The 27,826-nt window shown below is 36.8% G+C and overlaps 1 protein-coding gene across 4 annotated transcripts in view; it reads left to right on the top strand.

The window, feature by feature from the left end:
• Positions 1 to 27,826, top strand: part of MARCH1 (membrane associated ring-CH-type finger 1) — a 220,403-nt gene that overhangs the window by 83,622 nt on the left and 108,955 nt on the right. The window contains exon 1 of one of the 4 annotated variants that reach the window (XM_046940051.1): positions 11,658 to 11,770. The exons of the other annotated variants lie outside the window; for them this stretch is intronic. The gene's annotated coding sequence lies outside the window, so the exon portion shown is untranslated. Of the gene's footprint in view, positions 1 to 11,657; positions 11,771 to 27,826 lie in introns of those variants that run through there. 4 annotated transcript variants of the gene reach the window in all.

Here is a 27,826-nt window from a genome sequence, read left to right as displayed (position 1 = left end):
TTTCCAAACTTAATGGTTCTGTGATATATGGGGACGAGTGCTTAAGGTACGTAATCTGTAGAAATATCTAGATGGGGTTGCAGAGTGTTGTCTGATTATTTATGTTGAAAAGTGCTTTTACTTTAGGAATTAATCTTATTCTTCTTCTCTGTCCCCCTGCCCATGCCCGAATTACCATTGTTGTTTCTCTGACTCCATAGGAAAGTAACAGACAGACTTGCAGAACACTTGCTTACTTGACAGTAAACACCATATGACAACCTCAGTAGTTCCTACTTCAGTATGCCTCTTCAGAAAATGCTAACAGATCTGATAATGACATCACATCAGACCTGTCAGAAGAAGCTTGAGGAATTTGTTTTCTGAATCTGGGTCCCCTAAAATTTAAAATGAGACAATTCTGTTACGGTAGTAAGCTCATGCAGTCTTGCAACGTCCATATAAAAGTAATAAATAATTACAGGGTTATGTAAGTATCATAAAAATTAAATTTTATTAGAACTAAATATCCTTTTATTGGTTATGCGGCTTAGCTTTTGGTGTGTATTTAAAACTTTTATGTAAAACTAACCTTACTGTCTTTTGGCTTGTCATTTATAATGCTTTGGAATTTTCTTTTTCTTGTGAAAATAAAGAGAAATGGAGAAGAAAAGGCTCGTGTATGTCAGCATGTGCAGTAGAATGCCTCTACTGTGTGTTACTAATTGTAGTTATCTTATTTAATCAGAAATGTATTCCATTTGTTCAAGAAAAAACCTTTTCTGTTTTCATTAGACTTCTCAGGCATGTAGAGTTTCAGCCAGGGAATGTGCTTTGTTTTGAACTCAGTCAGCAGCCTTTAGAAAAACTGTTTAATTAACTTTTTGCCAATGTCAATATAATTCTACTATCCTCCGAAGGCTGGATGAGCTCCCTCTGGTGGCTTATTTGCATTGAAGTTCTTCGCTTTACTTATGGATCTGTTTACTCAGGCGAACAAGGCTGCTGACCCTATGTATCAGTCAGACATCAGTTCCTTGTGGGCTTACTTTTTAATTGAAAAACATCAGTAATTTCCTTACATAATGAAACACCAGCATTTAAATTCACAGCAGTTTCAATTTGTTAACAAAATAAATAAAGAGATACTGGGTAACAAACTAAGCAAATAATACTGAATTTATCTCCTTCCAAGTATAAATTGTGTAGTAGGCAGCAATAATTTAGGAGTGGTACTGACTTATAATGGGTCAGTTTAATCTTAAATTTATCAAGCATTTGGATATTAAAGACAATTCTTCAGGAATACGAAGTCCATGTTTTAAAAATTATTTAGTCCTGTACCTGAACTACAATTAGATGTGAAATGAATCTCAGTTTTAGAACTTACTCAATTTTTTTCATAGCATTAAAGAGAAGCATAATACATCTCAGTTACATGCAGTTGTTTTAAGATGATGAAGCTAGGAGGTTTTGTGGGTCAGAAACACCAGTGAGTTCAAAGTGAATTTTCCACCTCTGTAATGTAAATTTCCACAGGTCTTTTTTAACTCCATGCTGTTCTAATTTAATGGTGTCCTTATCGTAATGGAATGAGCCATCCTCTCTCTGAAGCAGCAGGAGAAGCCTCAAAGCCAGACAACATGCAGGCTGGACATAAGGGTGAAAACTTCCTCATATAGAAGATTTCTTTTATTGAACTATTTTCAATAAAAGCTGATTATGGAATAGAATATCAAAAACAGAAAGCAGAGAAATGACGGTTTTTGTAATACGAATATTTAGTCAGAGTTAAAACTCTATCCAGGCATTTCTGAAGGAGGGCAGGAGGAACGGGTCCCTGCAAAATGGGAATAGGAGGGAAATGGCAATATTTTAAGTATAATTAAGAAATAATTATAAAATAAAGGAAGAAATGCAGAATAATAAGCAATAAGCACTTGTGGGAAGTTGACAAAATATAAAAGGTGTTCTCAGTGAATATTCTTTTGAATTTTATTATCTTCTTGCATTTTTTTCAAGTCTCTTGAGCATTCTAGTACCTGAAGTTGACAAAGCAGCTAACACTCGGCAAACATGAAAGATGTTATCTAAAAGTAAACTTCTAATATTCACAGTTGGATCTGGTTGCAAGGTTTTAGTTTTGCTCACAAATTGTGCGTGTCTTTGTCCTTTGTCAAACAACAACAGAGAGAATGATTAATATTGTAATCTCAAATATACTGTACATCTGAATATGCATTTAAAAACAGACAAAAATTGCAATACCAAAAGCATCCTTGGTCTTAAAATCTTATATGTAGCCAGTAACAGATGCAGGTGGGCTAGCAAAATAGCAACTTCTTGTGCAGTTTTTTAGAAAGGTCTCCCACTGTGTCAGCATCACCAACTCCAGGATGCTGATAGTTATCTCTGAGTACTGAAAAGTCTAACGTTTGAGGAAATTACTGGTGTAGTTTGTTCAAACAAAGAAGAGTTTGGAATAACTTGCTTGGTGCACTCTAGTGCATCTTTACAGCATTTCATAATCAGCCTTTGACTAGTAAAGACTCTGGTCCTTCTTACCCATCTGGACTAATGGCTGCTACCATCCTTTTATTTTTTTGTTCTACCAGAGCTGTGGCCTTATGCTACTGATCATGTTCCTAATGCTCATATCTAGGTTTCCAAGGTCTTCCCATAGTGCATTGGCCCTGTGTCAAGTGATAGCTTTGAATCTTGGCCAAGAACTTAAGTCCAATCTTTCTGAGTAATGTCATTACTTTTGAGGTTGCTGGACTCAGTTTTGCAGCATTTAACCTAAGACTAAGCAGATGGATTCCACTGATTGCTTCATTTCAGTTTTTCTGTCGTAACCATTGTTGACCACTTTCCGAGAGCTAAGCTAAATTACCTTTTACAAGAGTGTCATTAAGAAGTTACCTAATAAAGAACAAAAAATAATGCTATGAGTGGCAATGTCTGTATTTACCCTTTACTCTTTAGTACTTTTAATTTATTTTTTCTCTCATATGCATAACCCAGTAGGCACTTGCCAGACAACTAGGCTCATGTGTGCAACTGCACAACTTGACATGCGGAGTTCTACATGGCAAAACCATGAATGTAATGTCATACAGTAAAATTTTATGAAATAACATCATCTTTCTTTTTATACTGCTAAGGCTCCTAGGGAGAGCTATGGTTATGTTCATCGTGAAGGTGGAGCTACCTAAACTGGAGAGGTGATAGGACCTCTCAGCACACATGGATATAGACACAAGTTTGTTGCTGCAAGTTAGGTCTGTCTGTGTAGTGAGTAGCTACACATGACTGCAGTATAAGTAGCTTCTTGAGTGCTTATTTTATGATGTGCGTTGATTAAAGAAGTAGTCCCTCATTCAAAGTACAAGTTTGTCATTTAACTTCTGTTTGTTTTTGTGAGGTGTAGTTAGATATAGACACATCTCAAGTTGTCACTATACTCTCTGAAAGTGATAGGCTATTTAGACAGCTGGCACTTTGGAAAACTCTGCAAGTCTTCCCTTGTTTCCTGTTTCATGGGGTCACTGTGGCGTGATGAGGGAATAGTGTGCTTTATTTAATTTAGATAAGATAAACTTAGTGCTAACACTGTATTGGAGGCATCCATTGGAAAGATTTTTCTGTTTAACAGTACATATCAGTTATTGTTTTTAATTCAACTATTGAGCAGACACAAATAATTGATTTTAAGAGCCAGGGGCAACATCTGATTCAATTTACCATTATTCTGTCGTTTCATATCTCACTTTCATTAAATCTAACCTGCAGCTGCAGCTTAGGTAAACTTTTTGATACTTTAGTTACAGTATGCTTATGGAGCATTTTGGAAAAAGAAGCATCCCAGAAACTTATGAAGACTGCTGAATAGAATGTCTTTTGAGGAGTCTCAAAATTTATGTGCATATTGCTTTCAGTACATTTTTGATGTATTGCTATTAACTGGAAAGGTTTCTGCAGAGTCCTGTCAATTTGTTGAATAGTGTTCCTGTACTGTGTTGCCTTAAGTTTTACATTATTTTCTAAAACCACTTTCCGTACTTAAGGAAAAAATGTGAATGATGAAAATATTTGCAAACACGAACCTTGACAAATAGAAATGTAGGAATCTCTGAAAGGCAAACATCCAGAACTTGTTCCCTGCAAAGCAGTAGAGATGGGACAGTCTCAGCTGCTCTTTTTGATATTAACATTTGGAGTCATATATTTTCTGTGCTGATATGTGAGAGCAATTGGCAGGCAGTACCTGTGGTAGTCTCTGACTTGAGGGAGGTTGATGTACTGAAGATACGTTATTTGAAGTGAATGTCATTTGAAGGTGCCTGACTTTAGCATAGCAGTGGTAGGAGGCAAAGACAACAGTGAATCTCAATGCAGCTTTAGTCCCTAATTCCACTTGTTTATGGCCCCTCTCTCTTGTTACTGCTTACTGCCATATGCATTTTTATTTCCCTTAGTGTAATCTACAATGTAATTTGAACCATTACTGGTCATAATTACCAAAATAAAATAAATGAATGTGTGCACCTCTAAAAACCAAAGCCATCTGCAGCCCTTCAGGACCAAAATCATATAAATCTTCATGAAAGTCATGGGGCACCGCCAGTTTCTTTGGTGCAGGCACTTAATGAATTTCTAATGTAAGTTTTGTAAGTGCATTTATATTCTTGCTCTCAAACTTATTTACAGGAAACTACACTGATAGAGTAACTTTTGTTTAATTGCTGGAATTCTAACATCAGATATATTTCACCCTGGCAGCTGGTGTTTGCTGGTTTGTTTGCTTCAACAGGCAGACGTCAATAATCCACTCTCTTCTCAGCTATTCTTTCTTGATTTGCTTTTTAAAATTTGTGTCTATGTTCGCCATGTTCCTTGTTGAAAAAGACCCATGTTAGTGAAATTATGTACAGTAATGTGCAGTATCCTATAAGTATTAACATAGGAAAAATATCCAGTCACATTTGTTTTAATGGATTGCTTCTTTAATATTTTCAGTACACCTGTATTCATACTGCATCAAGTGTTTCTTCTCAGCACTTAATTCAGTTATGAGCCTAAAGGTGGACTGGAGGGAAAGCTACATAAGGGTCCGGTAACATGATGGCTATGTTCAAGTCTAGGCGTATCACCTCAGAGCAGTGTTTGAAAAGTGACTTCTGATACGACATCTCGCAATCATTTGATGTTCTAACTTGCAAAGAAGACAATTCCTATTCACCTTGTTTAAAAAACTTCTAAATTGTGCTTTTTATGAAGCTTCACTTGTACAAGAGTTCTGCTTACAGCTCTCATTCCTGAGGCATCTCTGCTGGAAGCCAGCACACAGTATGATGGTTAAGACATACTGGTCAGACAGCAGAGAAGAACAAGTCTTCCCATTCAGGAAAATTAGAACATTTAAAAATAATGTTGGGTCCTTCATTTTGGTCACAACAACCCTGGGCAACCCTACTGGCTTGGGGAGTAGTGGCTGGGAAGCTGCCTGATGGAAAGGGACCTTCGTGTACTGATGTACAGTTGGCTGAATATGAGCCAGCAGTGTGCCCAGGTGGCCAAGAAGGCCAATGGCATCCTGGCTTGTATCAGGAACGGTGTGGTGAGCAGGACTAGGGAATTAATCCTGACCCTGTACTCGATGCTGGTGAGGCCTCACCTCAAGTAGTGTGTTCAGTTTTGGGCACCTCAATACAGAAAGGACATGGAGGTGCTGAAGCAGGTCCAAAGAAGGGCAGCAAGGCTTGTGAAGGGCTTGGAGAATATGTCCTACGAGGAGCGACTGAAGGAACTGGGGCTGTTTAGTCTGGGGATAAGGAGGCTGAGGGGGGACCTTATTGCTTTCTTCCAATATCTGAAAGGTGATGACCGTGAGAACGGGGTTGGTCTCTTCTCACTGGTGACAGGTGTCAGGATGAGGGACAATAGCCTCAAGTTGTGCTAGGGTAAGTTTAGGTTGGATATCAGGAGAAACTTCTTGACAGAAAGGGTTGTTAAGCACTGGAAGAGACTCTCCATGGAGGTGGTGGAGCCACCATCCCTGAATGTGTTTAAAAACCATTTGGATGTGGTGCTCAGGGCCATGATTTAGTGGAGAGTTGTTAGAGTTAGGGTAGTATGGTTAGGTTGTGGTCGGACTCGATGATCTTTAAGATTTTTTCCAACCTGAGTGATTCTATGATTTTTAATCTCCTCAGTTGTATTTTGCTAAAGATATCTTTCATGTTTGCCCTAATTCCAGGATTAACTTTGCACTGCAGTAGGTTTTAACTTCTATTTACATTCCTTTTTATCTCTGAGGGATGAGAGAAGATGTAAGGCAATTGTGCAATTATCTAAAAATTTCATTTGGTTTTGATGTGATGTACTTTGAGGATGCTGTGAAGCCCAAGGGGTTGGTTTACATTGGTCTTGTTTTGTCTGTTCTAGATACCTGCTACCTGCATTTTTAATTTAGGAGATAGAAACTTTTGCTCGTGACAAAACTTCATCCCAGCTGATCATTATCTAGCATAGGTATCCACTTCCACAGATACTGTGATGATCAGACTTGCTTCTCTGTACCTAAGGTGCAAATGTGGGACAGGCTGGACGTTACAACAGGTACCCTGAATAAAATTTTCTAATAGAGGTGAGATTCTTTTCTTTCTCCTCTCAAAATTTAATGTAAGAGAGAGATTGCTGTTTTGAGTGAGGGGAAACCATGCTAATTATTTGTGAGTGAAAGTGATCTCCTGTCTGTCTTTTTCTTTCTAGTATAACAGTAAATTTTAAACTGATCATACATGTAGAGATTACTTAATTCTAAATTTTCTGTAAAACAGAGAAGAAAAATATTCTGTTTAGAAAATGTTATCGGGTATACTTATATTTGTGTGTATTTAGTAATAAATACATGTGTATGATTACATTTTTTTGTATGTAAGCTTAATTCATAGCTGTGTGCTGATAGAGTGTTGTTAGGCCGTAAGACTGTAGACAGGATTCTTTTCATTAGGATATCTCCATAGATTCTTCTGCTAGACTGTCATTTGATGGTCGGACTAGATAATCTTGGTTGTCTTTTCCAACCATAATGATTTGATGATTCTTTAAGAGTTTTTATTAATTGTCTGCAGTTATATGCTTGACCCTTCTGTAATTTTGTCATCTGTGCAGATCAGAGGTGGGATCTCAGTTGCTTTGATGCAGTTGTTAGCATGAGAGAAGAATGAAATGATGCCATTGCAGAAACTTTGTTTTACAGACAGCTTTGTACTTCATACAGTGGGACATCTAGAAATGCTGTGCATCTGCCAGCCTCTTGATTAAACCACACAGTTTGTTGTGTTCTTAAATAAACTGTTATGAGAATAACTGAGATGGTAGAGTTATAATTATTGTAAGTTTCTTATTAATAAGGTAATGGTAACATAGTTGTGGTAGGCAGTATATGTTAAAGTGGCTCTTGATGGCACTGGAGATAGAGACTAGTGGTCAGATGAGATATTTGAAGTGTGTGGGAAACATTGTAATATGTATGGAAACCTTTGAGGGAGCATGATCTCCCCACTTAGGTATTAAAGGAAGTGCAGTATACACAGTATATTTCTGAGGACAGCGTTTCTCATTGCTAGATATCAAAACAATAGTCTGTAAGTTTCTACCTTCTCTTACATCTTGCATTCATAGCCAGTGTTTATTTTTGATTAATTATATGGAGTCTACCGTACCAACATCTAAGGACTTTTATGTCTACAATTTTTTCATTTAATTCAGCATAATTTTTGGCTTAAAGATCACATAGAGACTTAATAATTACAGAACATCTTATCTAAAAGCAATTTAATGCTGACTGAAAATGAATTACCTGGTGAAAAAGAATGTGTTTTCTTTTTTATGCAGGGCTTCTTAGTACATTTTCTTCAAGAATTCTGCAGAAGTTTGAGATTTTTAAAGTAATTGTAAGAATGCAGAGTACCAATGTTTATAGTGTTTCCTTTTAATTGTGTTACAGAGGGATTGTGTCAGCATTATTCCTTCTCTCCTTGCTCCTTCTGTCACTGAGATTGGACCATAAGACACAACTGATCAGGTTCTCTTCTTAATCCACCGTGGCACACTTGTGTGAATGAGCACGGTGGAAGATTCTGATTAAATTAGAAGTAAACTGTCTGTGTAGGCCTTGCAGGCTAAACTGGTTTTGTCTGATTCTTACAGAATTGAGGTGCTTTTTTTTTTTTTTTTTTGGTGCAAGTTAAGTCAGTTACTAATGGCAGTCACACAGTCCTTTGAGTGAGGCAGAGCTTGGGAACTCTGACTCGTTGGGCAGTACATTTGCTGATAATTGTGTTGTTTAGATAGAGTACCCAAACTGGTCATCATGAGAAATGAGTGTAAGTTGCTATCTTTTTTCAGAAGACAAGATGTGTGAGGAGCGGCTGAGGCCCTTGGGTTTGCTCAGCCTGGAACAGAGGAGCTGAGGGGAGGCCTTATGTTGGCTGCACAGGGAGTAAATGGCAGCTCTGAGCTCTGCTCTCTGGTGACAGTGACAGCACCTGAGGGAATGGCATGGAGCTGTGTCAGGGGAGAATCAGGCTGGGTGGTAGGAAAAAATTTTTCACCTAAAGACAGTGAGCATTGAACAGGCTCCCCAGGGCAGTGTGGTCACAGCACCAAGCTGCTGGTGTTCAAGGAGCAATTGGGCAATGCTCTCAGGTGTATGGTTTGAATTTTGAGTGACTCTGTATGGAGCTGGGGATTGGGCTTTATCACTCTTGAGGGTCCCTTCCAACTCAGGATATCCTAAGATTCAATTTCATCTACCTGAAGCTTCCATCAGGCTCCCACCCTCTCATGCTCTGCTCGTTCTGTTCTAGCAGGGCTGAACTCAGCTCCAGGAGACTGTGCTGTGAGATGCAGTAGGAAGTATCTGTGAGGAACAGAAAAAGCTGCAAATAAGTCTGCTATGTAGCAATTTGAAGCTCTAAAAATATATTGCAAATTGAAATGAGTAGTTTTGTTGTTTCTTCAAGATGCGTTTTGATGTTGTGCGACTGCGATCATACATGTATTAACATCAGATGCAAAGGCTTTAGATTTTCTGATTCTTTATGGTGTACACGAAGAAGCAGAGTGTTAACACAAAACTGGAGTGTTGAACAGAAAAAATAATCCTGGCCCCAGCTCTGCCATTGACTTTTATGATACGCTTTTGGATACATCCTGTATCTTCCAACAGCTTTCTTAATCTTGAAGCAGTGGTGATCTTCACATTTATACACGAAGTGGTTGGCAGCCTGGTTGTTTTGGGCTTGTTTTTAGACTCTGGATGAGAGTCTGCTGGGTGGCAAGTAAAATATTTGACATACGAACAGTGTGGACGATGTCATGTTAACTTCTTGAAATCTTGACATGGTGAGGAAATGAAACTAATGAAGCACTTAAGCAGAATGCAAGCATGGATTTGCTCAATAGGAAGGCATATCCCTCCCTTTAGGTAAGATTTTTTTTTCTATAGTTGTAAAAGGCATAGTTAGGTTCATTGGGAGGGAAAGGGGCCACATGACTTAGTAATTTTAAAAAGAACTAAGCACTTCACACCCTTTAAGGTCTTTATTCTGACTAATTTAGAAAGACATAGCCAGTAATCTCTGTAATCTCATCTAACCTAGAAATCTGATTTGAACCTCACATTTAGATGATTTAAAATGGAGAATTATTGGCACAGTATTAAAAGGCAGGTTGACTTTAAAACTTTGCTACACATGGAAACACATTAACAGAAAGCTCATTTTGATACCTCAACATGCCTAGTTTTCTACCAGTGATTTTGTCAGAGGTAGATGATAAGCATGGCAAAGCAGAATCCAGTTCAAGGATTGCTAATCCACTTGTTCCTCAGAGGAAAGAGAAGAGTTTATCTGTAGCTTTGAAACTTTTTCTTACGCTAAGAAGGAGTTTCATTTACATTATAGTGCAGTTTAAGATTAATAGTTAAACTTTACCAGTCTGGGATATGACATTTCTTGTTTTCGAATGCTGTCAAAGATACAATTGCTATGATAAGTGGGTACTTTTATTTTCTTCCACCCTGATTTATATTTAAAATTCAGAAAAATCTGTGTGTTAACATGCATTCAGACTAACTTGAACGTTAACTGCAATTCAGTGTCATTAATATGAATATAAATATCAACAGTGCTTTAAATTCTCCACATGTTGTTTTGTAAGAAAAACCTAAGCTGTATATATGCTGTAATTACTTGTGAGAATTAAAAATCGTAGAATCATAGAATTGCTCAGGTTGGAAAAGACATTAAAGATCATCGAGTCCAACTGCAACCTAACCATACTGCCCTAACTCTAACAACTCTTCACTAAATCATGGCCTTGAACACCACATCCAAACGGTTTTTAAACACATTCAGGGATGGTGACTCAACCATGCAAATGCATGAAGATGATTTATCCCAAGACAGAGTAATACTTTTTTTTTTTTTTAATTGACAACGTATTAATACATTGTTGGTGTTTACTCTGTTTATTTTTCCTTGCTTTCATTCCTGTATTGTGTATACAGTGCTATGGATTGGATTTCTGATCTTAAATATATCTTCACTTTTTCTAAAAATAAAATCAGTCTTGCATGAATTTGTAAATTTTATCAAGACTAATTGGTATTTTAAGAGGTACAAATGTTACAAAAATTTTTTTTTCTTCAGGCAGGGCAGGTGGTGAATTGGTTTTTTGGAGGGTTCTGCTTTTTGTAACAGAGAGCTGAAGCTGTTGGGTGGGTGAAGTTCATGTAAACTAAGTGTTCACTGCAGGTGACCACTGTAAGGATGCCGGTCTGCCTTCAGCTTCCCCTACCAAGCTTGCTTCTGGGGATGTCTCAGGAAAACAAGAGCCCAGCAAAGGGTTAACATTTTACTACCAGCTTCAGAAAGGCACGTTTGCAATTGCTCCCAGTCTTGTCTTCATTTTTACACCTCATTCACTTACCGCTGCTCTTCACTTAAGGCAGATCCTTTGACCTAAGCAGATTATTGTAGACGCATGAAGGACACTGCAAGCTCTCCGTGCTTTTGAAGGAGATTTTGGCTCCAAAATAGGGCACTAAGCTTTTCAGCCTTATGCTGCTTTACCTAGTCAGCACAACGCGGTGCCTCTGGGTGCTTAGTGGACTCCTGTGGAATCAGATGGGAAACAAAAGCAGAAGTGGCAGCCGCTGCAAATGTGGGAGTCTGTGCCATTAAAGGGAAGTGATCGCTAATAAGGGCCTGCGAGACCTAGGTTTCCTTGGTTTCCATGACAGTTATTAGGTAACACAGAAATTGAATCGTCTCCCACAATGCTTTTGAGGGCTAGGGGGGAAAGGGGTGCTCTAGGGACACGGCAGAGGAGTTACGACTTACAGCAACTCATCACTCTGAGAATGTGAAACTCTGGATTATTACGCCTTACTTCTTTGCTTGCTGTTTCTCATTTGTGTTTTCAGTTTGCTTTGCTTTATATTTTTTGAAGGAAGACCCTGGCATTATGCTACACAGTTTCTCAAATAATATTTTCCCATTTTTATTTAGAGCTGAGCTTGGCAAAGCAAGGATATGAACAATTATACAGGTGGGCTACTCAGGGGGAGTGAAGATATAAGGCATCCAATCAGGTATTGGCAACCTGCAGCACAGTAGAAATGCCCCTCCAACAGATTTCTGTAGTTCCAGCGCGGGAGACTGCCAGCAATGGGAGAAGTTCAATGGGCAGAAACAAAGAGAAGAGCAAGGAAGTCGAGGTAAGAGGGAGGCTTTGCTTTGGTACGGTAGAATGAGTCTGCCTTTTGTAGCCAATGTTTCTGGCTGCTCAGCAGGACGCACTGTGGTGTAGCTTTACTCAGTACAAATGATTGCAGCCTGCTTTAGCACGCTGAAGCAAGCTCCTCTGAGAACATCTCAGCTTTATACGAAAAAGGAGCATGCTGGAAGAAAATAAAAGAAGTTACAAACTGCAATGGGAAGTGGGGAGGTTTTAACGTTTTTATTTCTATGCATGCAGTCCACTACTGCTGCCAGTCATTGTTCCTTAAAGGTTTCAGGTAGCTGTTGCTTTATTACGGGTTAGATGAAAAAGTAGCTTTAATAAGCTTCCTATCTCTGTTTAAAAACAGCAAAATACCACATTAAAGCCTGCCTTTCTGATGTGCATGTGTTATTCATAGCAAATGTGGGCATGAGCTCAGCAACTTACTCTTTATTATCATTTGAAAAGCATCAATGATTTTTGATTCGTAAACATAGGAGTGTTCCTTCAATAAGTACTGTATGCTGTTGTTCCAAATAAGAAATTGTAGGTTCATATTATGTTTATGATTAAAACAAAAAATTACAGAAAATCGGTGCCATTTTCTAATGGTACTTTTACAGACAGAAATCTCTTTTTCTCTGTATAGATTGAACATACAAAACCAAAAAGAATCTCCAACAAAACCAGACATCCCTCTCCACCCCCAAAAAAACAAGCAGCCTGTTTCTATATGTAGCAGTAGATGTACATAACAGGCACCTGCTGTTTCTTGTCTCTGTTTTTTTTTTTTTTTTCCCTGTTGCTGTATGGAAAGTAAGGAACTGGTGAGAAAAAAAGAAGTGTTGTATTTTTAAGTATTATCTGTGTGATTAGGTGGTAAGCTGCATCCCTGTGTTTTAACTTATTTTTGTGTGGTGTGTTTGACCTAGTTATCAGGAAAATGTTAAGTTAAACATGATTGATACTCCTAGGATATTTGATTGAAGAAAAATATTGGTAAGCTTGCAGACTTTTCATTTAGCATGCCTTTTTTTTTTTTTTTTTTTTCCCCCTCAATATTTGGCTCCTACAAGTTCATGAATTATGGTTATGCTGTTTTTGTTTGGACACCTATGTATAAGCATTGTCCTTCTCTGGAAGTAGCCCCAGTTACGTATTGGTAGTACTGACATCAGAATGAATTGTATCTAGATATCTCTGTTCTGAAACAGAAAGCTTTTGCTTTATTGTTTTGGTTTCTTTTCTTCTAGTGATTGGTTAAGGGTCAAGGTTCAAGTGGAAACTGCGCTTTGTATCAAGACTTGACATTTGAAAAACAGAAGCATAAAACATAGCCTTAAAAATGTATGCAAAAATATAAAACATGCCCATGGCTTAAAATTGTTCTCTGGCATTGTGGTTTTGGCTTGATCATTAGACTCATCTGAGGAATACATGCAACATCTGTACAGATCAGATAGGTGTGGTAGTTAGTTTAGGGTGTGCAGGGGGGGAATTGTGGAGCTTCTGAATCAGAAGAATAATTTTGTATGCTTTTTTCATTTTTTTTCCCCTCTGAGGGCTAGGTTGCATGATTTAATGAATATTTAAATATTTAAGAAAAAAAAACCCGAGAGTCTATTCTTGAAATTTTTGTAATTAATACAGCAAAAAAATAGTAATGTGGCCTGGTTGGCTAAGCTCATGAAAGTTTTCTTACTTTCAGAAGAAAAATATTGAATACCAAACAAACCCCCGGTTCCAGTTTGCCAAACTGCCCTCTGCTGGCAGAGCTGAATCCTACTGCACAGATTCGTGCTCCTCCCTTACGACTGTCATTTTCACAGAGTGATGGACACGGTACCTCAAGTATTATACTGTTTTTCACATAATACCTACATCACAAGTAAATTATGAAGATTAATTATCACAAGTAAATTATGAAGTTGGTTTTGTGGATGTGCTTTCAGAGTCGTGAACCAGGCTTCTTACTGTCTTGAAAGAAATTTCTCGAGCCTATTTAAATAGTCTTCAATCCCTGCCTTTCCTGCACAGCATGATTCTCACAAATGGAAACTTTCTTGCTTATACTCAGGGTTTCTTTGTGTTGCTGGGTTTACTGCTTTTCAGTTGCTCTGTGTTCACGTTATTCACTGATCCTGTTTGTGTGAGTACCTGCTTCTTCCTCTACCTTTCCACTAGTAGGGATCTTGAAGTGAAAAAGCTAGAGAAAGAAGTTAAGTCATCATCCTATGGTGGTGAGAGCATCACAAAACTGAAGTATTTTCCAATTGCTAAGATCGCAGTTCTTAGGATTGTGTGCCAACTGCTATTATTGCTTGGGAATTTTACATGAGATTTCCTTACAACTGTTAACTGTGAAGAAGTGTTCATCTTCTGCCTAATTGCAAAGCTCTCTGCAGAGAATGATTCACCAGGTTCACAGTGAATTACATAGATTTGGCTGACTTAAGAACCTCTGTTGCATACGATTCATGATGCAGCTCATTTTATAATGCTCTTCTGTGGTTACAGTTGCTTGCAGACCTGCTTTATCTGAAAGTTTTCACAAGGGACCTCACACACTTAAACATGATTGCCAAATTTTTAGAATGCTAAGTGCAGTATTTGTTATGGGCCACTTCATTATTACGTATGGGCCATAGGTGCCTATAATGGAAAAGCGATAAAAGTTAGGCATACCAACATGGTAACAATGGCTAGAGGGAGCTTTTAAAAGTAATCCTGCTATACTACATCCCTTGTTTGAGGAAGAACTCTGCACTGTATTCCTGTAATTTTTTTAGGTGACTTGCCTCCTCAATAGTTACTGAAGTCTTAGGAAACAAGAGCTTGTGTAACAAATGTAACTAGGAAGCTTCAAGTGTAGTCTAAAGACAAGGTAGCTTTTTTTCCATAATGAAGCACTGCAAATGATGAAGTGTTTTCTAACTTGTTACAGCCGCACTGCACAGTAAGTCCATATGCAGATACAATATGTTTGTTTCAATGGCTCTAGGAAGGCTTAACACTCATTAATGCTAATGGATTTGGCCACAGTATATACTGAACAAGTTGTCTATCTTATTCTTTCTTGATGCTATTGGAAAAGATTGTTGCAGTAAGGAAGACTGAAGTTTAGAATATTGGATGTATTCACACCAAGATGTGGACTTCTTTGGTATTCAGTAGTTAATTCAACTTTATTCAGTATTTGAGAAAAGTCAGAGATGTACATTGAAACTTGTGATTGTGTTACTGTGATGGAAAAAAACCAAAACAAAACAGAACAAAAAAACAAAAACACTGGTTTCTGTTTTCAGAAGAGTTTGTTAATAAAACTTTTAATCAAAGAGTGAATTAAGTCAGTGACTTAAATCAAACGATGCTATCAGGACTCCAAATCTTTTGTTTTTTTTGAAAATATTGACTTGATTGCATTGGGACTACATAAATAAATGTTCCCCATTTCATATTTGTATAACATTTAAAGAGGTATTCTGGACCTGATTTTCTTTTTTTCTGCTAACAAAGGCTGAAGAAATGCATTGTATGTTTCCTGAGTAAACATATTCTTGTGTCTTTAAGAACATGGATGATAAAATGCTTGCTCTGTCTCATAATTGCGTTGATTTGTTTGTGAATATAAACAGTTTCATAAAACAGCCTGTTTACATTGACTTGTGTACACAGATGGATTATTATTTTAAGGTGAGATTAAGCACACAAGAAGTTTTCATACATAAAAAATTGGACAGGATAGCTGAGTGAAGTTTAGTGAGCTTATCAACAAACACTAACCTGGAATTTGCAAGGGTCAAAGAACAACTACCGTGACCACTGTGCAAAAAAGAAATGTATGCTCAGACTGGTAGTAGTACATTTATAAAAGTACAGTTACACAAGTTACACAACCTTTTTAAAAAGGATTAACGTGAGGTGTTCATGATGAACGGTCCATGAGAAGTAAAAATGATTTTTGTTTACCTGAGAGTAATCTTCTCAGAGAGTACAAGGCAGTGACAGACACAAGTCAGTACTTGATAGGATTACCTTGCAAGAATTTTCTTTAAAAGAAAAAAAAAAAAAAAGACTTTGGAATCATAGTATAGCTTTTGGAATTATGGCAGCTTGATTTATTTATACAGTGATCACTCTTGTCTCCTTTGACAGAAGGCCAAACCCAATATCGTCAAGATACTATAGTACTTGAAATTCTGTAGTTAGTATTAACAAGTGATGTTTTTTCTATGGTATTGTTGCTTTATTTTTAGCTTTGAGTTTTTGTGAATGAAAAGTTCAGCTGTTAAATTATCATTAAATGTTGATTTTTATTCTTCTCGTGCCTGCTACATTCCTGTGGTCTTAATATATTGTTGTTCTGACAGAGGTGATGATGAACTTTATTTTCCTTCATAGAACACTACAACACTACATAGTGTGTAATAAAATACAAGGAGGAATTTTCTTTTTCTCCAACGTATATAAAAAATAAGTGCTGCTACATTTGTTTGTGAATGTGTCTGCTCAAACATCTTTCTCTTTCCTTTTCAAATCCCCAACCCAATGTTTATCATACTTTAAATTGAATTTAATTCTGTATGCTGTACAGCTTTGTGTTACGGAAGAGACATAGGACTTCACTTTCTTTTTCAGCAATGCTTCCACATTCTGCCATTTCCAAGGCAGAAAGACTGCAACTTTTGAGACCATAAATACTGTCCAAGTAATACTTTGACATTTAGGGAGACAGTATGAGTGCATTAGATTTGAACCTGCTATTTTTACTGTGATGGTTGTACCTTAAAAAAACAAACAAACAAAAAAAAAACACACAAAAAAATTGAATTTGTTTCTTGATGTGATAATTGTCCATTTATTGTGAAGTGTGCTTTTTTTTTTTTTTTTGGTGAAAAGATCTTCTTTTCAAGTCAGAAATGGAGCTGAAATCTAACGGTGATTTCAAATGCTGCAGTAGAGTAGCTGCTAACATTTACTTTAAATGCCAGACTAGAGTTAAAGCTAATATTTTTCCTAAAGCTTATAAATAGGTTGAGATGTTGTCTTGATTTTGAGGGAGTGGTGGTAGCTCAGTGTTCTCAATGGGAATACATTTTTTTCAATATATTCTCTCATGTGATACTTGCATAACTTTAAGCAGATGTAATGACAGATAACATTTTTAAAGACATTTTCTTGTGTGTTACAAGAAAGTACTTACACATCCCTATGAAATTGTTTTCGTGGCAATTGTGAAGCACAGAGGTATTTGATACTCAAAACCTGTCTATAATTGGAGAAAAATATTATGGTTTTACATGTCTACCTTTTGTTTTTATTGCCTTATGACCTATAGTCAAGCAACACATTGGATTTTTTAGATAGGGAAGCACAGTATTCAGTGTAGTTAAATTTGTAAATGGCTTTGATCACTTTATCAGAATATAAAATCAGAGTGATTTGCCAAAATTTCACTGATATCAGTGCTAAGAAAATATATTCTTGTTCTTTTTTTTTTTTTTTTTTTTTTTTTTTTTTTTTTTTTGCATGTCTTGAGGACACAGAATAAATGTCTTAGAATTCCAGGAAATTAATGAAATGATTTTTAATACAGATAACAGATGTTTGTGTTTTCGGTGATGATTGTCTTGCATTCTGCTCTTTAATTGTCATAATTATAATTTAACAGTTGAAGATGTACGGTCATCTCTTACCTAACATACAGAAATGTTAAGGAATTGTAAAGATGTTTGTTTTCAAGTATAGCTGTGTCTAAAGCACCATGTAATTCCTGTCTTTAGGAGATTTAATTTTCATTCAGCTAGAGATGTTGAGGAAGATGGGCAGGCATGGGTTGAACTCCAGCATATGAATCTGCTTACTGACACATACTGTGACACGTTGCTTTTTCTTCCATGTTTGAATATAATGCACCTATTGCTCATGATGTTGTTAAATATGATATATGACAAAATCTCTGACCACGTGTATGTCAATATTTTGTGGTATTCTCAGGAGACATAGGATGTTATTCTTTTCTTGACTTCAGCACTGTTTGGACAGCCATACTCTGCTTGCATGGAAATCCACCTGTATCTGCTGTTATAAGACACTTAATGCTTACTGTGATGTTTTCCTGTAATGCTGTGATGATAAATCATTCCCCAAAAAGTATAGCTGTAAGTCTGTCTATCTGTAAGGTCCTTAAAGTGCTTTAAAAAAGAAATTAGCTAAGTCTTCTGACTCCTGTTCAGGAACTGTTATTACTTTGAGCTGACAGTTTCATCACTGAGAGAGAAAAAGGAAGTGTTACTTAACACAGGCTAGGTTTGTTCTACTAATTTGGGGTCCTTTTATCTTGTTTAATTTCTTGTGAATAAAACCCAGTTCTTCTGTTATCAGCAAGAAAATAGGAGTTTTCTTGGTGTGCTTATATTAGCTTACTGTAAGATACTGCGAGTTCTTTACTGGCTGCTCTTCCTGATAAGATTACATAAATGATACTGATTGCATAGTTTGATTGTCAGGCTTTTTATGAAAAGAAGATGGTAAAAACATATTTCAGCAACTTGAGTTGCTGTGTATTGACTGTGTATCAAATAGCAGTATTGATTTTAAAATTGGTCTTCTCACTGATAAAGGACTTGAAGCTTAAGATTTCATATCTCTGTAACTTGCTTCCTGTACGTTTATAGATAGTACTTAGAATCTGCTGACACGTGTTCTGGTGCTGATGAATTTTGTCTATAAGAAAGTTTGATGTTCATAACTCTTTTTTCTTTGCAATTCCCAGTTCCAATAAATTGAAAATTCAAGGGAGTGTGAGTGCACTTTCCCTTTCCTACTTAAAAATTGTTTTTAGTTCAAAATACTAGGATTTAGTTTTCATTTCAATTGCATTTCCTTCTAATGTTAGTTTGAGATTTTAGGAAGGAAGCATTTGCCATATTAAAAAGCTAATGCAAACTTTTTCCTGCTAAATAGATTTTTTTTTAAAGAAATAAATATGAAACCTCAACAAACCAGCCAAATAAAAAATCTGACATCATTTCCAATTAGTGATTATTGTTCTGTCTTCAGATGTAACCTCCCATTCACTTGACGTTCACAACTGACTTAGATCCTGAATTATGTTGAAATAGTGGTTATGATTGAGACAGTTTACTAGATTGATTCTAGTTCCTAAACCTGCTAGCTGAATGGGGTTATCTGGAACTGGAAACAAATCAGGAAGCAAAAACACTGATAATTTGCTCCAGGTACCATTCATACTGACTTCTATTGTGAACTGTGGCAGATGATGCAATTGAAACAGAAGTATCTGGGATAGGGCTTAGTCATTAATAAAGCCTGTGTTCCAAGACTCCTTTTGGAGGAAAACTCTCAATTCTAAAGAGTGTTTTAGCACACAGCTGTCATGGTCACATATAGCCACAAAATCTTGTTCTCATTAAAGTCAACTCACTGATGCGGAAATTCAGATGATTTCAATTATTCATTTAGTGAAGGAGCATCAGGCAGGCTGAGAGACTGTGAGTGTACTCCCACGTTAGCAAAACTTGTGATGCCAGTACTACAGGTATATCCATTTTGTCTAAGTCTTGCTATCTGAACAAGAAAAATTTTTAAGAAAAAATCCTATAAGTTCTGGCTACATTAAGAACATAGTCCGTCAGTATATGGATTTATATAAAAATATTTTTATGCTTTATTCTAATTTATAATTATTGCATATTATAATTTATTCTAAAATATTTTATGCTTTATGATTTATTCTTCTTGATGATGAACAAAATAATACTAAATTTGACTAGATTTTATTTCTAAACCAGATCAGACTTTCTGACAAAAGCTTTGAATTGAGCTCATTTTAACAGTGAAAGTGAAAAATCCTTTTCTAATGAGCACAGGCAAGGCTTTCTCCTTTAGTTTTGAACTAGACTTTGTTTGAATGGAGTTCAGTCTGCTGTGTTCTGCATGCATATGACTCTGTGTGGGACTTTAGCACACGGGACAGCGCCCCTGGCCTCCTCTCTCCCATTTCTTAGCTCCTGGTTGATATGTTCATGTGTAAGCTTTATTATTTGAGGGAGGTTCTTCCTTGAGTTTTGTATTAATTTTCAATAAAAGAGAGAAGGCAAGTTTTGGGGAGTGGAATTCAGCAGTGTAGCCTTACTTCTAAAGAGAACACAGACCAACTGTTTCATGTTCTATGTTAGGATCATTTGAATAGGAAGTTGGTTCTTAGTGTACTTTGAAGTAATAGTAGATGTCTGCACTATTTTCTAGGCTTCACGAGAGTCATGAATAATTTATCATTATCTTAAATTTTGGCAGCCTGCAGCCAATGGAAGCGCTTCCTTGTTCAGAATATGGTTGTAGACTGTATCCATATTGTGGAATAAAACTTTTCAGTCATTACCATGAAATCTGTACCTTTTATCAAGCTCATTTATTAGCCAAATTTGACCAGCTGTACAGTCTTGAGTTTATAGAAAGATGAGACTGTTTTAACAACAATAATTAGAAAAATATCACTTAGAACAAGTAGATGAGTTGTCTGGGTCTATATTTTACAGCGTTGTCATGCTGGAACATTTGAAAGCAGTTATAGTGTAATACCTCCTTGATTTTAAGGTTTTGTTTCTCTTGATTTTTTTTCTTGTCACATTCTTGATTTTTAAAAACAAATGAACAAAAAACAGCCCATACATGCTATTTCTGGTCATTTTTTCTCAGAAACTCTGAGGTTCTGCAGAACCTTAAAAAGAGACTTCTCCAGTCTATTTTGTACCGTTACTGAAGCAACCTGTTGCACTGCCTTCACTGGTTTGTAGGACATAAAGAAGGTACATTTAACATTTCACCATCTTGTTACCTGTTATAGTTCTAAGCAAGAAACCTTTGTATCAGTGCAGGACTTAAATTTCAAGAACCCGCACCAGGTGAGGTTCAGGTTGGATGTTTGGAAAAATTTCTTCTCAGAAAGAATAGTGTATTATAGGCTGCCTAGAGAAGTGGTGGAGTTGCTTTCCCTGGGGATTTTCAAGAAAATAGATATGGCACTGAGTGACATGGTTTAGAACAGTCACAGACATGGGCTGATGTTTGGACTAGATGATTGTACTGGTCTTTTTGACCTCAGTGATTATGTGATTCTGTTGATGTGTGAATTTTTGTAGTGAATCGTGTGCTGGCGAGAAGGAAGCAAAATAGTGGAATGTGCTATATCCCATGGTCGATATAGCCAGAGAAAGTTGTGATCAGACAGTGTACAAGGACCAAACAGATGTTGGTTTGGTTGCTAACGAGGACTTGGTGTGCCTGTATCTGTAGTGCTGAGTGAGGGAGTGGAAGGTGCTGAACTGCGTGGAATGGTGACTGCATGGAAGTTGTGAAGGCCCTCCTGTTCCCTCTCCCAGGTTTTTTATCAATTGCAGCCTATTGCATAGAATGCAAGAGATCTGGTATAGGTGTGGATGTGAATCGGCCTTCACAAGCCCTGTGTCAGGGCTGTCACACTTTGAGATATCTAGTGCCAGGAAGGCCTGTTAAGAGTCTTGAAAACTGTTGCTTCTGCCTACAGTTCGGAAAGGAGGCCACAGCAAACATAGAGATGGTACTGCTGTGAACTCAGCCTAATGTCATGCCTTGCCTAAAGTGTACTTAGAGTCTCATTAGTTAGTAATCCCCACTGTAAGCCAGTGTCTGCAGGTAGCACTGTCTGGCCCTCCTAAGCTGCAACGGTTATTCGAGTCATTCCTGGCTCTTTGCTGGACCTTGTTAAAAAGTCTGCTCCAATTTAAAAAAAAAATATACAAAAACTTTTACATACATGCGTAAGTTCACAGATTGCATTATCAAGCTAATTGCAAGACAGTAGATTTTCAGAGAAATTTGACATTGTTTCTTAGTAACACTGCCCTAAGAATGAGCTTAACGTTCTTTACTCTGAGATTTCATAATCTAAGCATCTGTTACGAGTAAGACTGGATGGAAAATTTTGAATTCATTTGAGATTTTAATATAGAATTTGCTATTCTTCTGAGTATTTGTAGTCCAGATGTTGTGGGAGAAATATGACAGAATTGATTTTCTTTCTGAAGATAATTTAATCCTTAGTCAAATAGTTTGTAAAATATAGTCAAATAGTTTGTAATATAATCCTATAGTCTAATAGTTTGTAAAATACCTAAAAATAATTATTCTGCTATCTCACTATTTGTATTTGGTACAGAGCACAGTGTTGCTATAGACAAGTGACATACTTGTTTTTATAGAATACTGACGTAGTGCCCATTCTTAAAAATACGATTAGCCTAGAGCAACTTGCTAAGCTCATTTTTTCTTGAATTTAAAGAAGAAAAAGAGAATTTTTATCTCTGATGATTGGATTATTGATTCAGACTTGTGTTTTTGCCAAACTGATTACACCCAAGTAATGTGTGTATCCATGCATGGTAGTGTATGTGCTGATGGAGTATTTTCAGTGAATCTGAGAAAAGTTTAAACAAAACTTCTATCTTCAGTGTGACCTTTTTTTGTTCCTTTTTTTTTTTTCATTTTTTCCCCCCTATCAGTCATATGTTAAGACCTGATGCTTTTTGGTGAGCAAAAGTATATTCTTGGCTAAATATGAGCCAACAGTGTGCCAAGAAGGCCAATAGCATCCTGGCTTGGATCAGAGACAGTGCAGCTGGCAGGACTAGGAGGTGATTGTCCCCAAGTACTCTGCCCTTGTGAGGCTGCACCTTAAGTAGTATGTTCAGTTTTGGGCCCCCCAGTGAAAGAAAGATATTAAGGCCACAGAGAGTGTCCAGAGAAGGGTAACAGGTCTGTGAAGGGTCTGGAGCACAAGTCTAATGGGGAACAACTGAGGGAGCTGGGATTATTTGGAAATGAGAAGGCTCAGGGGAGACCTTATCATTTGCTACAACCTGAATGGAAGTTGTGGCAAGGTGTGGGGGTTGGTCTTTTCTTTCAGCTAAATAGAGATTGGACAAGAGGAAATGACTGTAAGTTGTGCCAAGGGAGGTTCTGGTTGGGTATTAGAAAGAATCTCTACTGAGAAAGAGTGGTGGTGCATTGGAACAAGCTGTACCGGGGAGTAGTGGAGTCACCATCCTTGGAGCTGTTTAAGGAAAGGGTAGATGAAGTCATGGTTTAGTGGGCAATATTTGTGGTAGGTGAATGGTTGGACTAGATGATCCTAGAGGTCTTTTCCAAACTTAATGATTCTATATTTCACTTATCTTCACTTCCTGTCATAATAGCATTTGCAACTGGATAGAATTGGAGAAATGAATGTTAAACGTACTCTGTTTCAAAACAACAAAACAACAAAACAACTGCTCTATGAAGCAATTAGTGAATGTATATTTACCTTTAAAATCAAATATTGAGATTGTAAAACGAATTTTATGTATTGTTACATTGCTAATAATGAACATTCTGGTGACTCTAAAAACTGATAATGTAACATTATCTCATGGAAATACAAGTGATATTATGTGATATAATAGGGTGACAAATTTCTCAACTCTAGTGCAAATACCTATTCCTGCTCTTATGCTACTTTAGCTTAATAAGGGAGAACTCAGAGTATTTCCTCAGTATTGCTCTGCCTGAGTTGCTAAGATGCTTGATGCTGAGTACTGTTTCAGATGTCATTTATAAAAGTAGATTCACTTACTGACCTTCCTATAATTAAGAAGAAAGAAAGGTAAACAAACTTTCATAGTGTTTGGGCTCTTTTTTTTCTTTTGTTATTTGCTTTGCATTTTGTACTGTGTACTGGGGGCCTTTTACTCAGTCCATAGGTAGTGCTTTTTTTCTATAATCTAGAAAACATTTTTGAAACCATCAACAATTATTTGAAACAAACAAAAACAAAAACAAACTAAAAAATCCACACCAGAAACCACAATGACAAGAAGTTGTTGTTAGTCTGCAGCAGACTAACCTTCTGAAAGCTTGATTTCACTTTAGAGGAAGTTACAGTGAGGAAAAAATATATTTTCTATGGCCTGCAGGGAAGTTACAGTGCACAGTTTCTTTTCCTGTTTTTCCTGTGATCTTACTAATTTTTCCACCCTCCAGATTACTGGTTAGGATCACTGAAAACTAGAATACTTTAAGGAAGAAAATATCACAGAAAAGAAATACAGATTTTTTTGATGCTTCCTAGCTCAGCTCAGTCTGGCAGTCTTCAGTGAATTCTCTAACTGTGGAAGTGTTCGCTGTTCCATTCACTGTCTCTCCTGAGGACATGATAGATTGATCTAGAAGGGGAATGCACCATGGAATAGATTTGGGACTGACTAAACTGATCTAACTGCAATGTAGATCATTTGTGTGTTGTACAAGAGGTGGATAAACATTTAAATGCTAGCAGGTGTTTCTGGTGGTTTCAATCATTTTTTTGGGGTAGGTACAAGAAGAATATTGAAGTGCAAATCCTTCAGCAGGAAATAATCATAAGCATTCAATTGATATATGTAGGTTAAAGATATATAAATACGAAAATATATTTAAAAGATAGATGAATATACCTAATATTGAATGTTAATGCTTGTGTTGCTGGTTTTCTTGGATCTACCATGTGCTTTGGCTGGGTGCTAGTTAATTTCAGATGAGAGAATTTAAGAAATTAATGAGGCATTGAGCATTTTTTATCTTGATAAATTTGAATCCTAGTTGATATTGTAAGTAAACTCATCTTAGCTGAAGGTAGATTGAGATCTTCTTTCTGAGTAGGAAGATAAAAGAGTTGTGTTGGGTTGTAAGGTCTGTGTAGTACTTCAGCTTCTGATCTGCAGATACTGAGATACACACATTCCCTAGGGTAATCTTTTGACTTCTCATTCTATTTAAACTTGTTTGGTGTTGTTTTTTTTTTTTAATGTTTTTGGGGTTTTTAATGTTTTTTTTTTTTTTGTATTTTTTTTCCTCCTGATTTTTTTTCTTGAATGAGTTTTGACTGCTTTACATTGTTGCTATCTTGACGTCATCTAACGCAACCAATCATTTTAGGTTATTGAGTAATGTGTAAAGGAAATGCTATGGCTGAAATGAGTTCTGTAAAAAATGTTAAGTCTATTCTGTGCTAAGAATTTCTTTTTGGCATGGCGTATAGATTGCTTTTCTATCTATTTGAGCTTCTTGCAAGGTCTTGTCCTTTATGACAATCCCAAAGGGTTTTATTTTATGCCTCCATGCAGCTACCTAGTAAGAAAACTTGTCTAAAATTTTAACAAATTGCGGCTGTAAGAGATTGAATAAAAGCACCTATAGAGTAATCATTGGTCTGTACAAATACTGTTGTGAGTGACAGAGAGTCTGAGAAATTTTGAAAAATTTGAACCACTTAAACAGTCCTGCCCAAGTTTAGTACAGCTTTTGATTTAAAAAGCAAAAAACAAAAACATTTTGGAAAAACTGGGGAACAGTGATTGTTGCAGGGTAAAGGACATGTTCTGCTTTGTGCACAAAACAATATGGTACTATTACCAGATGTCCTCATAAAATTAGCTGTAATTCATATAGTGTTAAGGCCACCAAAAAACACATTATGAAACATTGGCCTTCACTTCTGCACCTGAAAATGATATGTCTAACGAGCTATTATTTGTCATGCATATAAAATTATGGGTATAAAAACAGCAGAGCGTGTCATAATGAAAATCAATTCTAAACACTTGGAGTGCTCAATAAATGTGCCATAAAATTCATCTTACACAAAAGGAAATAAATGCATAGGCAGTAAAGAAGTGTGCAGCAAAAAGTGCCTGTAATTTTAAATTTACTTGTTTTTTTCTACGAAAGAACAAAAGGTGTAAAGTAAAAAGCTTTCCAAAAATTGCCCCTCTGGTGAGCTAAGCAGCTGGTAGAAGGTACCCCCTGACATCAGTGGCCATAATGATCATGTACTACTGTGAGTTTGTACAACTTTTATGACATTTGGGAGTAAAAATTTGTGGCTTGAGGGTTCCAGGCAAGTGAAATGTGTGTGTATATGGCTGCAAGTCCCAAAGTCTGACTTGAGTACACAGAAGTCTCTGCCATGTATAGTAATTACCTAACATAATTACTTTTTCACGCTATCATGGACATTTGAGCATATTTCTGTAATTGCAATTAGCTTTTTTTAAAATATAAAACTGTAGTTTCAAGTAAGTCTGAATTTGTGCATAACAATTAAACAATAACTCATCAAATAATTAAGAACAGATCAAATACCCTATTTCAAACAAAAAAATGTTGAAGCTTGTGATAAAAGTTTTTAGTATACCTGCATTATTTTTACTTAGGGCATATGGAATTGTTGTGTGGGAAATTATTTTCAAAGATTTAAGTCAAATTATTACATTTTGCTCATTCTGCTTATGTGTTCCTCATGGCTGCTTAAAGCCTGTACCTTATTTCCTATTTGGCTTTTAGAAATGAGACTTCCTAATATTTAATATGCTCCTACTTTTCAGTTCTGGAGTAAGAGATTTGGGGAGAAAAAGAGCATATATTAAATCTGAAATATTACATGGCTGTTAAATGCAGAGATGAAACACAGCATGCAGTGTACTATTGAAGAATAGTAAGTAGTACTTATGATCAAATGATGTTTTCTGACTGCACAACTCTAATTGAGAAAACTATAGACTTGAAATAGGACAAAAGTTCTCTAGATCCTTGATCATTGCTCTTGATGGTCCAGTCCAGCTCCCTTTTCTCAGGAGGATAGTTTAAAATGAGATGATGGCTGAGTGGACTCTTTGCAGCACTTTTTATTGCTGTTGAATGTAGGTGTTCAGCATTAGTTGCCATTGCCTCATTGGTTGCATAGCCCCCAGCTAATCTCTTTCATTTTTTTCCTGTATATCTAAAGCCACGTAGTTATTGTTACCTGGGTAACTATTACTTTCTGACCTTCAGTCACAAATTTCTTACAAGGATGTGAAGCCACAGAACAGGATAAACCTTCTAATTTAGTGATTTGGGTAAGCTTCCCAACTGCTAGCTATATTATCTATGACAATTATGTTTGTTTTTTGGGCATGTTAGCTACTTGGTGGACAAGTATAGTTCTGACCCTGTGTTTTCTAAGAAGTGTCTTCAGATGAATGTTACCCTATGTATACAAGTATGTGAATATATTCATTCCTTTTAAAGAAGATTGGTAACATGAACAAATCCATTTCAACAGGTAAAAATATCTACTGTTACTGATGCTCAACACTTCCCATTTTGAAGATATTTTTAGCTGCTAATGATTTCGCTGATCATTAAATGTTTGGCCTAAGTACTCCATGCTTTCCATAATACCTTCAGAATGCACCTTAAAAACTGTCATCTTGCTCTCCAGAGTTTGTTATTCAAAAGCTTTAAACTTGTGTTGCTTCCAAAATGCAAAAGACCATCATGTCGTTTTACAGTAAACAATAAAAATATATTTGGATAGGTATACCAGCAAAATTTACAACCCCAGTAAACTGAGAAGAACACATTTGGCAGTCTGCTACAAGTTTCATTATATTGCACTGGGAATGTAATACTGTAATCCTTGCATCAGTTCCTTTTCATGAGTCAAAATCACAATAAACAAGAAGAGAGAATACCACCCAGAGAGTGGTGGTAAATGGAGTCACCTCCAGCTGGCAAGCAGTAACAAGTGGTATTCCCCAGGGGTTGGTACTGGGGCCTGTCCTGTTCAATCTCTTTATTGATGACCTGGATGAGGAAGGACATTGAGTGCACCCTTAAAGTTTGCAGATGACACCAAGCTGGAAGCATTTATCTGCGTGGGGGTAGGTAGGACCTGCAGAGGGATCTGGACAGCCTGGATCACTTGGCTGAGGTCAGTGAGGTGAAGGTCAGCAAGACCAGGTGCTGGGACCTGCACTTTGGTCACAACAATCCCAGGCAATGCTACAGGCTTGGGGCAGAGTGGCTGGAAGGCTGTGTAGAGGAAATGGACGTGGATGTATTGATTGACACTTGACTGGACATGAGCCAGCAGTGTGCCCAGATGGCCAAGAAGGCCAGTGGCATCCTGGCTTATATCAGAAATAAGTGT

Source organism: Gallus gallus, chromosome 4, assembly GCF_016699485.2.
Source record: "Gallus gallus isolate bGalGal1 chromosome 4, bGalGal1.mat.broiler.GRCg7b, whole genome shotgun sequence".
NCBI lineage: Eukaryota > Metazoa > Chordata > Aves > Galliformes > Phasianidae > Gallus > Gallus gallus.
Note: the sequence above shows the minus strand (reverse complement) of the source record. Positions and strands in the feature narration are given on the sequence as shown.